Below are 13,185 nucleotides of genomic sequence, written 5' to 3'. Positions count from 1 at the left end.
AGCTTTTTTCTGATCATCTGAATGCTTCTTTGAGAATATTTTTGAAACTGATTCAAATGATAGTCGCGAACTCCGATTCATCTCGGCTTTATTGAGACAAAATTTGGCGATGCATACGCCATCTTACACAGGGCTACAGAAGCAGGGAATGTAAAAGAGTGCAATAGATTTCTTTTCTTAATTTTACAGTGGGTGCCTCTGAATGGAGAGGCAGAAATAAAGACATATATTCAGACACTCTTCCGCAGATACACGATACATACATTCGCGTCACATCAAAGACATGTTTAAATCCAGGCATTGTGCCCTGCCTGTCGCGCTTTAATCCTGATAAGAACCTCGGTGCTTACTCTGATGAATAGTGCAACGCCTGCCAGCCGGCACTCCACTCTAAGCTCAGAGGAAAATATTTACATATGTCCAATTAACATATTTACCTGTGGATAATGTATTCCAAGTGCACAATGCTATAGTTTGCTCCTGTTTGAAAGGAGAAAAAATGGAGAACGCTCCACTTTTGAAAATCGAGTAAAGAAACTGTAGTGCACACCAAAAATTTCGATCAAAACTGAAAGGGAAGGCAGTCATATATGTGTAGCATGTATGCATGTGGAAACAAAACAGAGACTCAAGGCATCTGAGGTGACTGCATAACAACACGGGACACATGTTGTCCAACATGCAAAGCTTTCGTTTCAAGGTTTTACAGTGTTTGGCTCTCTCGAAAAATACAGCAGAGACAGTGGCTGTAAAGATTTATACTGCGAAATATTGCGTAAAAATAAGTGGACAGTTGCCATAGCCACCAAGACTCCACACATACAGTAGGTAACAGAGTGTCAGAAATAAAACCTTGATGAGCAGAAAATCACAGCACTGGTAACACTGACCAGCTGCCAAGTGGTACGTGGAAAATACATCCAAACGCGGCAGAGAAGTGACATCTTTAAATATCCTGTGATACCAGAAATACTATCATTTGTGTTGGCCCGGCATCTATTCAAGTTATTTTCTCCTCTCACACAGTCAAAGCCTGAAGTGGAGTTTGTTCAGCTTACACTTATAGATTTTTTAACATCTTTTCATAAATCCCAGCAGTCAGCCACATTAGACACCAGATGACTGTTTAAAGTTTTTGTAAAGTCATGCAGATAACTGCCGAAAAGCCACAATGATCCCAGCACCTTTACCGTTATATTCTCTTCGAGCCAAACACTAGAAGAAGGCTGGGATCACGGCTTTCATCTACACCTAACCTTCACTGCCAAAGTGGGCTTTGATGGCAGAAATTGTAGAGGGATTTAAGGTTTCACCTGGATTCACCTGCTCAGCCTGTGTGTGTCACAGGAGGAGCAGGTGGTTGGAACAGGGCGAATGTTGCGTCGAGGTTGTTTTACCAGAGACGACCTGCAGATATTCTGCCGCAGAGGATGCGTACAGTAATATCTGAGCCGAGGGATCCACTGTGGCAGTGCCGCTTTAATAACTGAGCTGGCACTGTGAGGCAGCTTATACACATACAGGATGGACACACACACACACACACACACACTCACAACCACACACACAGTTGCAGTTTGTCAACCTATCTGCTCTAAGCTGTCTGTCTGCACACACACACACACCCGCTGTCACACACTCATAGTCACCTAAAGGAAGCAGATGGAGGTCAGCTGGGAGACAGAAAAGTGGAGGTCAGCAGGTGTTTTATTTGGTGCTGCCAGCCAAGTTCTGCTAGCCTGCTATGTGAGCGTGTATGTGTGTATATTTTTGTGTGTGTGTCTGTGCATTACATCAGCTCAAACGCATCTACTGTATTAAAGCCTGTGCATAAATAATGTATCATGTTTCCACTGCCCAAAATATGAATTTGTGGCTGTTTCCAAAAGTAATATTCATAATAAAACAGACTCGATTAGAAGGTTTCAATCACTCATATAAGCCTGATCTTTATAAACAAAACTATCAATGAGAAATGCACAATACATGTGCTGCATTTGAGTTAAGGAAAGAGTGACTAGTTTTGTTTTCAGATACAGATATTTTACATTTTGACACAGAATCTGAAAGGATGATTAATTTACTGCAACAGGGCTTAAAAAAACAAACGGTCTCAAAAAAGTCTTAGAGTATAATGCTTTCTGTACGTGACAATAACGATAACGACGTTGAAAGCTTGTCCAGCCAGTGGTTGTATATGACATATCATACAACATGGAAATGAAGAATGTTCCTTGTATGTGTTATACAGTATTTTGTGTGGAAGTGGAAATGTTGGCCTGACAGTGGCACTAAATTAAAGGTCAGGGTCATCAAAGATATTGGGATACGTCCTTCGAGGAACTTTCTATCAATCTGCTTGGAACTGCAAGAGAAGCACGCACCATTACTGATGCATTGGCTTTTCAAACGAACACACAAAGTTCCATAGTATCTGTATCAGCATTAGTTTGTCAAAAGGGATAGATCATTGTGCCAGCTAAATATTCTGCACTAGCATTTTTCTTTAGAACTTCAAAGCCTGTGGTGTGAAGACAGAAATATCTGCCAGAGGTTGAAAGTCTTTTAAGCGCTTGAAAATCTTACAGCTTTCAAGGTATGGACTCATACAGCTCATATCCTGTATCTAGAAAACGGGCAGAATGACAGAATGCACACTTTGAATGAAAAAAAAAAAAAAGGATATCATTTTCCGTCCACTGGATCCAATGTGATGCTTGAATAGAGGAGAGAATTTGAGGGAAATGAGGCTGCAGGGGGCAGTGCTTTAAAAATACTGCAATAAAACAAACAGAAGTAGTCTGACTTCAAAATGAATCATCTACTTTTTTTTTTTTTTTTCTCCAGAAAATGGCATTACATTAGAAATGCCATCTGAAAATGCTGGACTCTACTCAAAACTAATTACAGCAGTATGAACTTCAGTATGATTCATTTATCGTTCACTGAACAATTTCACCTTCATGACAGTGATTACATTGTAAAGTTGAGGTGTCACAAATTTCAAATGGGCAATCTGTCATCTTGGACTGTAAGTCAATTGCTATTTATTTATACCGTTTATGCAAATCCAGCCTCGTGGAGCCTCCTCGTGGTGTCACAAAGATTGCCGCATTAAAAATGTAGGCATGGCAGGCGCGTGCGTGCATGAACGTATGCTATCCTTGTAGCAACACACAGACTGGTGTAAGCAGCACTACGATGAAATATGTTTAATCCATTCATATGGGACTTCTGTGTTCCCTGCACAGAAGACACAACAATACAGTAGTTGCATGCAAATAAGACACCAGAGTGTTAGACGTTGCTTCCCAGCACGCAGCCAAAGACTCAGAACATCTGAGGACACGGTCGGTGCTTCCTGCAATATTACTATGGGGAATACGTTCAGAATACTTAGACGTAAACGGCATTCCAGGTCAATGGAAACGGAGCTTTAGGAAAACTCCTGCATGGGTGAGGATATTCAGAAACGCTGTTTTCGGTATTTATGTGTAGACAAGAAAACCGTAGTTTTATGGCCTGTCTCATTTGATTGATTCTGATTAGCCAACGTGGCCTTATGGTAGAGGTTATATCGCCTCCTGTTGCGCTTGGCAGCCTGCGTTTGCATAATATTGATGTGGACGGGATTTTTTTGGGGACCAGAATACCTGCGTGTGTGTGTGGGGGCTAGGCCGTTTAGAAAAAGGCAAGTTTAATAAAAAATTATAGCAGAAATGCCGGCCAGGCTGAGTCTGTAATGAGCTGAAGATTAACGACTGGTTGACACCCAAATTATGTGCCTCATCTGCAGTTTATTAAGAAAGTGATGCAGGGGATCAATAACAGGCTCCCGTAAAATAACTGTGCTCGTCTGCACCCACACTTCACACCGTTCTCTCTACATCACTGAACTCCCTCGCCACCCTTTCCCATTATCCTCCCTCTATATTTTCAGCCAAAAATACAGCAACAGGTTCAATGCCTGCGTCGTTAATGGCAATGTGATGTGACACAGTAGAATTATGACTGTAACGGCTTTGGTTAAATAAGACAGTGATGAAGGGACGACTTCTGCTTCATCTATTATTTTAAAAATCTCCAACACAGCCTTTCTTCCAAACTACATTATACTGTAATGGTGAATTTCCTGTTTATGCAATCATGCAAATGGCTTTGTGGTAGTGTACATTTACACCTTGCCACTCTCTACTTCCTGGACAACAGCAGATCCTGGCCTGTTTACTTTATCCATGCGACATTTTCATTGTGGGTTATTGTGATTAGCACAGCTGCGTAATAGATAATGTGACTGACTGAGAAGATAATGATTAATCACCACACCCATCTCATTTAGATTCCACACCACCGACGCCTCTGCTAATATATATAAACATAAACAAATGTATGAGCTAGCTTTGCAATCAGGCCATTTAAATAGGCCCATCATATCTGTGTGCATCACATCATGCTTGTGTGTGTGTGTGTGTGCGCCTTTGTGCCCCGCTGGTGGTAAACAGTGTGGGCTGTCCTGAGGGAGGAGTAGGCTCAAGGTCCCTGGTGAGGATGTCATCTTGTCTGAGTCAGCCCACAGGGACGGACAAACTCACAGGAGACTCACTCACTCTCTGCCTCATTGATTTAAATGCCGTGGATATTATGATGAACTGCGGCGGTACACCACAGCATTTCCATCCCCTAATTACTATTCGGTGAATTTCTCCATAGGAGCGTGTGGTTGGACAGATTTGCTCGAGACAAAAGGCTGGAGGACCAGAGCTGCAGCTGGGGCCAGTATAGTTCCTCTTTGTGACATAATTCCTTCATCTTGGCTTCTGACCCAGTTCTGTCAAAGGGCCTCCTAAGCCCTATCAGAGGGGCCTACTGACACAGCTCTGCTATAACACCAGAGCCCACCAGAGACACTAACTCCTGTTGATGTGACTTAAGCATAGACTCTAATCCATTAGGACAGAGTCAAACTAAGAGACCACTCTGGTTCATTATCGTGAATCACCACTGTAGTCTCATATTTCACTCCTCTATTTAATCTGTATGAACATTAAAGACGCAAGATTAATGAAGTATCATTCTACAACAGAAGGTTGTGTAACACTGTAGTTTGTAATCCCTTTAGGCTACTATGGAAAACAAAAATATGGATATATAATTAATGAGTCATAACAAAATTATTTTTTCTATTTGAGTGTGGAGGATGAGATCTGAAGTCTCAGTGACTGTGGAGGGAAGCTGCTATGTAGTCTGGTGGTACAGCAGCAGATCCTCCTGCTGTTCTTTGGATGGCAGCAGTCAGGCCTCAAAGCATCCATCTGCTCGGGCCGCCTCTCACCTTGCTGATATCAATAATGCTTGATAGTATTAATGACGTCTTGCAGAGCCTTCCTGCCCTCTAGTACGAAGGAATGAATGAGAATGAAAGAGTGAATCTGCTGCGTGTGTGTCCGTGACCAATTATAAAACTGGACTGATTAAACAGGACTGATTATAATGATACTGTTTTTTTTATATATGTTCCTTTGCACGTAAAAGTTCTTCAAAGTAACTGCTCCCACAGAAAGCACTACTAATGAGGCGTTTCAGGCACTTCACAAGCAGTCACGTCTTTAATATTGTGACTTCTTGACATCACATTATGTCACCATGTCAGACATTTGCATAATTTCTGCCTATAATCACAGTAGAAGCAAAGCAAATTTGATGCTGGAAACATGACAGAGCAGACCAAACACACACAGTGAGCGGTGCTGGGTCAGGAGTGTTTAAGATGACCAATCAGAGCAGATTAGGTAATCAGGAAGGGAGTCTAAAAGAAAAGAGGCAGGATACAGTGCTGCTCCACTGGACTGGATGGAGACGGGCAGGGTCCACGACAGCTTCTTTTCAATGCTGTTTCACAGGAATTTAAAGTTTTATTGTCATTACATTTATCAGCGAATGAAAGAACTAAAATTAATGAATGAATATACTAAAACAACATTGGATTTCTTTAACGGTGGGAATGTACTGAACTCTAGGTCAACTCTTGGTTATTGTAGGTGGATTTGTGCATCCCACAAAAATGCAGCACAGATGAGAATGTTGCAAAAAATCTGTAATGCGGAAAATGAACCCTTTTCCACTGGACTGACCGTCGGAGAGAATTTATTAGGAATTTATGAGGTCTGCATGTATGGAATAAATGCACTACCTGCAACATTCAGCGCTTTATGAACTCAATATACACTATAAAAAGCTACGCACAAGTGAGCTGAAGCACGGAGGGATCAGATCTGAGTGTGCAGAGCTGTGCTGAAAACTGCAATAAAGGCATTAGACACAGCAACAGGAAAACAGACTAGCTTATTAAAATCACACTGCAGGACAACATCCAACCTTTAGCCATGCCCCAGCCCGTAAACAATGTATTTCTGTGGTAGCAAAACTCCCCCTGAAGAGGTAGGTACATTAATTGAAATTCAATTAAAACTGTGAGGCTGTTCCAACAGGCTGAAGATGAGTTAATGGGCTGCTGGAGCATTCGATCTTTAATGACATGCTCCAGAGACCACGGCCCTTAAACAGCTATACAGTGGATATACACCGTGTACTGTAGAACTTCATCACATAAGTATTGTGAAGTTGAGAAGTAGTGCAACTTTTTCCTCCTCTTAGTAAGGACTCCTTGCTTGTTGCTAAAACACAGTGCGGTTATACATATGAACCCTTACTGTAATTATGCACATTTGATCGGGGTCAACATAGTGGATCTCCTCTTTTATCAGACACACTGTGTTTATCTTAAGTAGAGGATTGGTGAGCTGACTCCATATGACGTAACGGCTGATACTTACTCCAGTCTGATGAGAGTTATTTCAGCTCACCATTCACTCTCTCACAGCCTCCTCTTTCTTTTCTCTGTTTCTTATTTTTACCCTCTCTCTTTTTGTCTTCCCTTCCGACCTCCCTCTGTGGTCTATCCTTCCCTCTCCTCCTCTCACACATTCAGAGATTCTCACAGAGATGCTAAAATTAGCAGCATCCATTTCTGCACCAGCACAGGCACCAGAGGCCTCCGAGCAGGAAGCAAAGGATGCATCAAAGACTTCATTAAGTAATGTACATGCACATGTGTGCACACGGACACGCACGCAGCAGATTCACTCTTTTATTCTCATTCATTTCTTCGTACCAGAGTGCACGACCGAGCGCTTGCAGAAAAAAAATGTGCAGACAAACACGCCTGCACGCACGCCCGGACACACACTCAGGGAGAGACATAGACAGAAAAACAGGACATTCTGGCCCGCCTCCTTCGGGGTGTCTCTGTCAGCCGCGCCTGCCAGTTCGCTGCGCCGTCTTATGTAAACAGGTCACTCTGAGTTATTTCCATTTGTCTGAATGAGAAAAAGCAGGCAGCAAACTGGCTCAGTACCTTCTCCTACCACCTCATTATTGTCACTCATTGTGTAAAAGCACAAACGGCACATGCAACAATGAATGAATATGCACATACACATACACACGGTAGGATGAATTTATTTGTGTGCAGCATGCAGAGATTACATGTGTGAGCTTGATGATCATCTCAACACACAAACACTCACATAACTTAAAAACTAAAAAAAAGTGGGATTGGCAGATGATGGGAAGCTTTTCTTACATGAAGGATGCAAAACATCGACTCAAAGACGACCCAGCCAAAAGCGATCAATTTCTGGTATTCTTCCAACAATTTCTATCCGTGGATTTGCAGCTGAATTTATATGTTTGATGATCCTTGTAGAGTATAGTTATTAAATCCCCTGTGGTTTGCCCTGTTCTCTACTACATGTAGCCAATGATGTACTCATCTGTCGCCACACTTTCCTCTAGATAGCTGACACAGTCAAACATGTATGGATGCCTCAGATACATTTATATGTATAAAAGAACATTTACTTTGCCATTAAAACACAATGAGCATTCAGATGAGTAACATATTAACTTTACGCTGCTCATATCACGTGGTGTATCAATGTCATTACGTGATGATCAAAACTTCCACATCAAATAATGAGGAATTTGTTTGCCTCACTTCCATCTCTCTGTGAGTAGAAGGACTTAACCCTAACCAATGAAACATGAAACAATTCAAGAGATAAATGTAAAAAAAACTAAACTAATGGATCAAGTCTTCTTATATACATTCCTTTTTTTGTTTTATTCTGGTAAATTACAACAAACAGGCCAAAATCTTAGAACATCCACTCAGGCATGAGGTGTATTTTCATCTGTAAAAAGGTTTTTGATAATAAAAAATAAATACCATCCACATGTAGCCACACTGGTTACACAGCAGCTATGTATCATAAGGTAATATGATATTAATGTCAATGTACATCATCATATTCTGCAACAAAAACATAGTCTGTTCACATGCCTGGGATATTGAGAGTGAGTAATACGAAGGATCAATCCATAAAAGTCGGCTCTCCCTTCCAAGTTGCAACTGGCACCATCTGGTCTTTATGTGGTTTTACAATCTATACAGTAAAACACATTATGTGGTTTACAATGTGCATATTTGCACAGCAATGTTAAAAGGTTTATGAGCTGTCAAAGTCCCAATCTAACTGCTAGCTTGTCTACACCAAACCAGACCCAGAACTCTGACAGCCAGTAGGACCAACAAGAAATGAGCAATAATTCATACAAAGTGCTCCTTTGAGGAACATGACAGTCAAGTCTTCCTCCTGGCACGTGTCGCTGTGGGCGGGCGGTGATGTACTGACAAGAGGAGGCAAAGCAGGGGAAGAGGGGTTCAGGCTGAAGGAGCCAGAAAGAGGGTATATGTGACTGAGTGCATCCATGATTCTTGTCTCCTTTCGCAACACGGACACCCTCAGGCCGATCAAACGCATACACACACAAACACACACAATGCTCAAACCTGCAGTGACAGCAGTCAGTAACACCCTAGGTGGTCACATGCCCAGCTGCCCTGACTCAGACATGAGCATATACACATCACATCACCACTGCTCTCTCATAGCTGTGCGCATTATGCTTCAAAAGAGTAATGATCTCAATATTTGTTTGTTTTTAGCAAAAGTCTTTGTCATTTGAAAATGATGAAAGTAAGCGGCGTTCAGTCTTTGCTCATTTATATCAATTTTCCTCCTTACTGATGTGTACACATACACTGATCACACATTGTTCAGTATTAAGTTACTGAATACAATAAGAATGAGAATCAAAATGTGTAGCTTTTCCTATCCTCAAAAGCATTAGTCTGTTAACCTTAGATGTTACTGATACTAAATGCTTGCTATACACTTGTGGTACCATTATCATTTCCAGATATGCAGATTTATGCTGCACTAAACACGTTCCCATGTGTGCTTTTTATCCACATTCATAGTAAAAATGTTCCAGCTCTGGCTTTATTTGTGATAAAAGCAAAAAAAAAACAAAAACAACAAAAACTGTTTATTTATAAAACACATTATTTGGTGGTATTCCCTTTATTTCTGGCGTGATCTGAGCACTTTGGACTGTTCTCCTGTCTTAAGCCAGATTGCTGGATTACTACAATCCTCTGAATTTACAGTATGTCATCGGGGTGGATTCTGCTCAAAATGTGGTGGCTTGTGTAACAGCAAAAATCTACAGTAGAGAGGCCAAAATTCTTTCAGCAAAAAAATAGAGGAGACACAGTTTCAGAGAGCAGTGCATTGCAAGATGATAAAATAAGGGCTGATATCTGAATCATTCATTTTTAAAATGCTTTTTTTCTCTTCAGGGCAATGGAAGAAGATGGCGTTACAAGTAAAAACATCCTGTTTCTACCCGAAAGGCTGAAAATATATAACCTCACCATAACCACCAGTGTAAGATCAAGGCTACTGACAGATTCATGGCTGCCGGCTTTGTTTTCAGTAAATCCTACATCAAAAGTCTCACACTTTGTGTTAGAAGTGAAACATCGTGGAAAAAGTAAAGATTAATGATTTAATGTAAATCTCAGTTCACATAATCCAAGACCTCTTCTTGCTTCATAGCTTCTCATTATCTCACCACAGGAGCACATATCCATCTGTGCACACACACTTAGGAATCAACACGTCTCATTAAAATCTGACGGATGGGCACATTTACATGCATATAGCCCAAACACAATCTACATCCAAAAAACATATCGTATTTAAAAACAAACGGTAGCTCTGCATCTATATATGCTTCCTATGTGGATGTGCTTACAGGTTTGCAGTGTCTTCACTTGGCACCTGGTCGCCATGGCAACTCAAGATGGCTTAGCATGGAGAGAGCAGCAGGTATGTGCTGCATAGATGAGGATAAATCACCAAACGAGCGCTTTTGGTGCCTCTCTGCCTTTTCTCTTACACATAGTGAGAAGAGCGGTCTCAGCATTTGACCTCAATCAGATCCAAGCTTTTCTTGCTGCTATCGCTCTACCTCTTCCGTCATCATTAAAGTAGCAAAACAGTTCTACATAGAGGTGGTTCAAAGGAATTCAACCAGGACAGGGAAAAATATGTATGATATAAAATGTTGTACTGGGTCCACTATCAACCCATTTACACCCGGTATTGCTGTGAAACGCAATCTGTGTCTGAACATGTCAGTCAGATAAGGATAAATGCATTTTGTGAGGTGTCAATGTGATTTGATCAGAATGTGAGTGGATCTGCCTGACTGAAACGGGGGGGGCTGGCTCGTATTGTGTTGATATCTTAAGTAGGTGTCAACACAATCCCTACATGACATTACATTAATACAGAATAGAAAATATACGATGATGAACAAATTTAAGAGTGCAAGCAGGCAAGAAGGATACTTCTACATGTCTTCAGACCCTGCGTACACTGGTGCAGTTGAATGATGAGGTGACATGAAACTACAAGGTGAAAAATGTAATCTTAGAGTATAACATTGTTCAAGTTTTTTTTGCCTATTTCACTTATTTTGTTGTTTTTTCCAGCGTACTTCAGTTCAGTAAAAACTCTATCATGCTGCTTATCTACATTGGAACCATTGCGTCCCTGTTTACGATCATTTCATTTGGTCATAAACTGTGTGACACTTAAAGTCTGTTTCAATCTGAGGGACATAAATGAATCATTGATCATCATTCAGAGGTTTAATAATGATGATTTAGGTATTACTGCAATGAGGGTTTCAAAGGTACACACTGGGTAAATAGCCAGTGAACGGCCTCAGCTGTGTGTAATGGTCGCTCGTAATGATCACTGTTGTGATGCTGTTGGTAAACCTCACTGATAAAACACAGCCATCTAAACGTTGGTCTAACGAGTTACAGAGTGGGTGCAAGTATCGATATGCAGACAGATGTTTAAGGGCATGGCTGCATCCGTTTATAGATGGTTGTTGGAGTGTAAATACACACACACACACACACACACACACACACACACACACACACACACACACACACACACACAATTTGTTCATCTGGCAAAAGGTACTGCAACAATACAAGAATACAAAAATACAAGATGGGACAAATAATTGCAAATTTGTCACCAAAAGCATTTAAAAAGCTTCCCCAAACTTAGCAACACAAATCATGCATGCAGGTTTTTGCCCTGCAGGACGGTGATCCAATCGCAGTGGGGATACCGAGAACACAAAATACAAAGCGTGAATACAAAGGCAAGATCAGATTGCTTATCATCCAAATAACGTATCCCGTGGAATAGCAGGTGTTAATGGGATGCAACTTCTCCGACGCAGCAGGCACAGAGTTTTTTGAGAAAGTCTGAGTGAGACAATTGATCACAAGAGCAAGAGCAATTTGGTAACCATGAGCAACGTGTGTTCTGCATACAAATGCTTGATTTCTGGGTAATAAAGCACAAATAGCCTCGCTGCGTTTTTGAGACCTGATTGTGGCAAACTTTAGCTGAGTACAACTTCAGAGTCTTAACACAGGGTGCTACTCTGCTGAGTGTTTAGGTGCAAACACGTACACACACAGACACACACACACACACACCTAAAAACCTATGTAAAACAGAAAAGCTTCTTTTTAGGTCTTTAACCATAATATTACTTTTATTCTTTTTAATGAAATTGCCAAGAGAGGACTTGCATCCTTCAGTGACATCTACCTTTCCTTATTTCATTATTTCCATAACCTTATGGAAGGGGGCTTCCATAAATACACACAAACACACACACACACATTTCCTGAGTGTTTGATCCAAAAGCCTCCGACCTTAAAAAACAGCTTGTTCAATAACCTCCATGAGGCATCGGCTGATGTTTTTTGGAGGTGAGCTGGAGATAGAGAGGGTGTGGATTGAAGTCAAAGCCGACGTTAAAACAAGGCACATCTGTCTCAGAGACGTAACGGTTGATCACCATGAGCACATGTTTTTGGGAAATAGACTTACGTGCTCTAACAAAATATACACCAAACTACTGAAGATTATATATTTACCGTCTAAACTAGGCTCAACAAGGCTGCTTCAGAAAGACAGATTTACACTCTTGAGTAATTAGTCATGGCGGAAGAAATTGGGTATTATCATCCATGCTCAATTACAGCTTGTAATATTGCATCACATGGTGCAAAAATCACCTTTTCATGCCTTTATCTTGTGTGAAGCAGACAGTTCTTTAAATGTACTACTGCATCCACCGTCGACTGAAGGTAATACTGTCCACTAGTAATGGGTTTGACTCACATCCCGGCTTTCAACCTAACACGCCAAACTCACTTCTACTGAATTATAAATAACTTTAAGCCTTATATGTCCCATAAATCATTTAAAAGTTAAATGTCTATAACTTGTAGATATTCTTCTTGACTCATATTCAGTTGGACCACAATATACACACACACACACCTGAGCATCTGTTTTTGATTATGCCAATGATCAGTTGTTTATCTTGATTGAAAGAAGTTCCAGTTTGTCCATAATGATCAATAGAGCGAAATCAAGTAGGAGTAATGTAGATACAGGCAGTAGAGCTGACCACAGCCAGGCACAGTCGATAAACAGCACTGAGACATCAGCCAATAAACTGCACTCAGATGCAGAGAGGTATGACTTGATAACACTCAACACTTATTACTGTAGTAGTTACACATGGAGGATGGCGACAGCAGCATGTCAGAACTGATTTAGTGATTAGCTTACGACCAGTTGTACTCAGTGTTAACTACTCAGCTAGTAA

The 13,185-nt window shown here is 41.0% G+C and overlaps 1 protein-coding gene across 2 annotated transcripts in view; it reads right to left on the bottom strand.

Annotated features, from left to right (window-relative positions):
• LOC119018161 (protein unc-13 homolog C) overlaps nucleotides 1-13,185 on the bottom strand; it is a 104,333-nt gene that overhangs the window by 27,915 nt on the left and 63,233 nt on the right. The window lies entirely within an intron of this gene.

The sequence above is a fragment of the Acanthopagrus latus genome, chromosome 4 (genome assembly GCF_904848185.1).
Source record: "Acanthopagrus latus isolate v.2019 chromosome 4, fAcaLat1.1, whole genome shotgun sequence".
Lineage (NCBI taxonomy): Eukaryota > Metazoa > Chordata > Actinopteri > Spariformes > Sparidae > Acanthopagrus > Acanthopagrus latus.
Note: the sequence above shows the minus strand (reverse complement) of the source record. Positions and strands in the feature narration are given on the sequence as shown.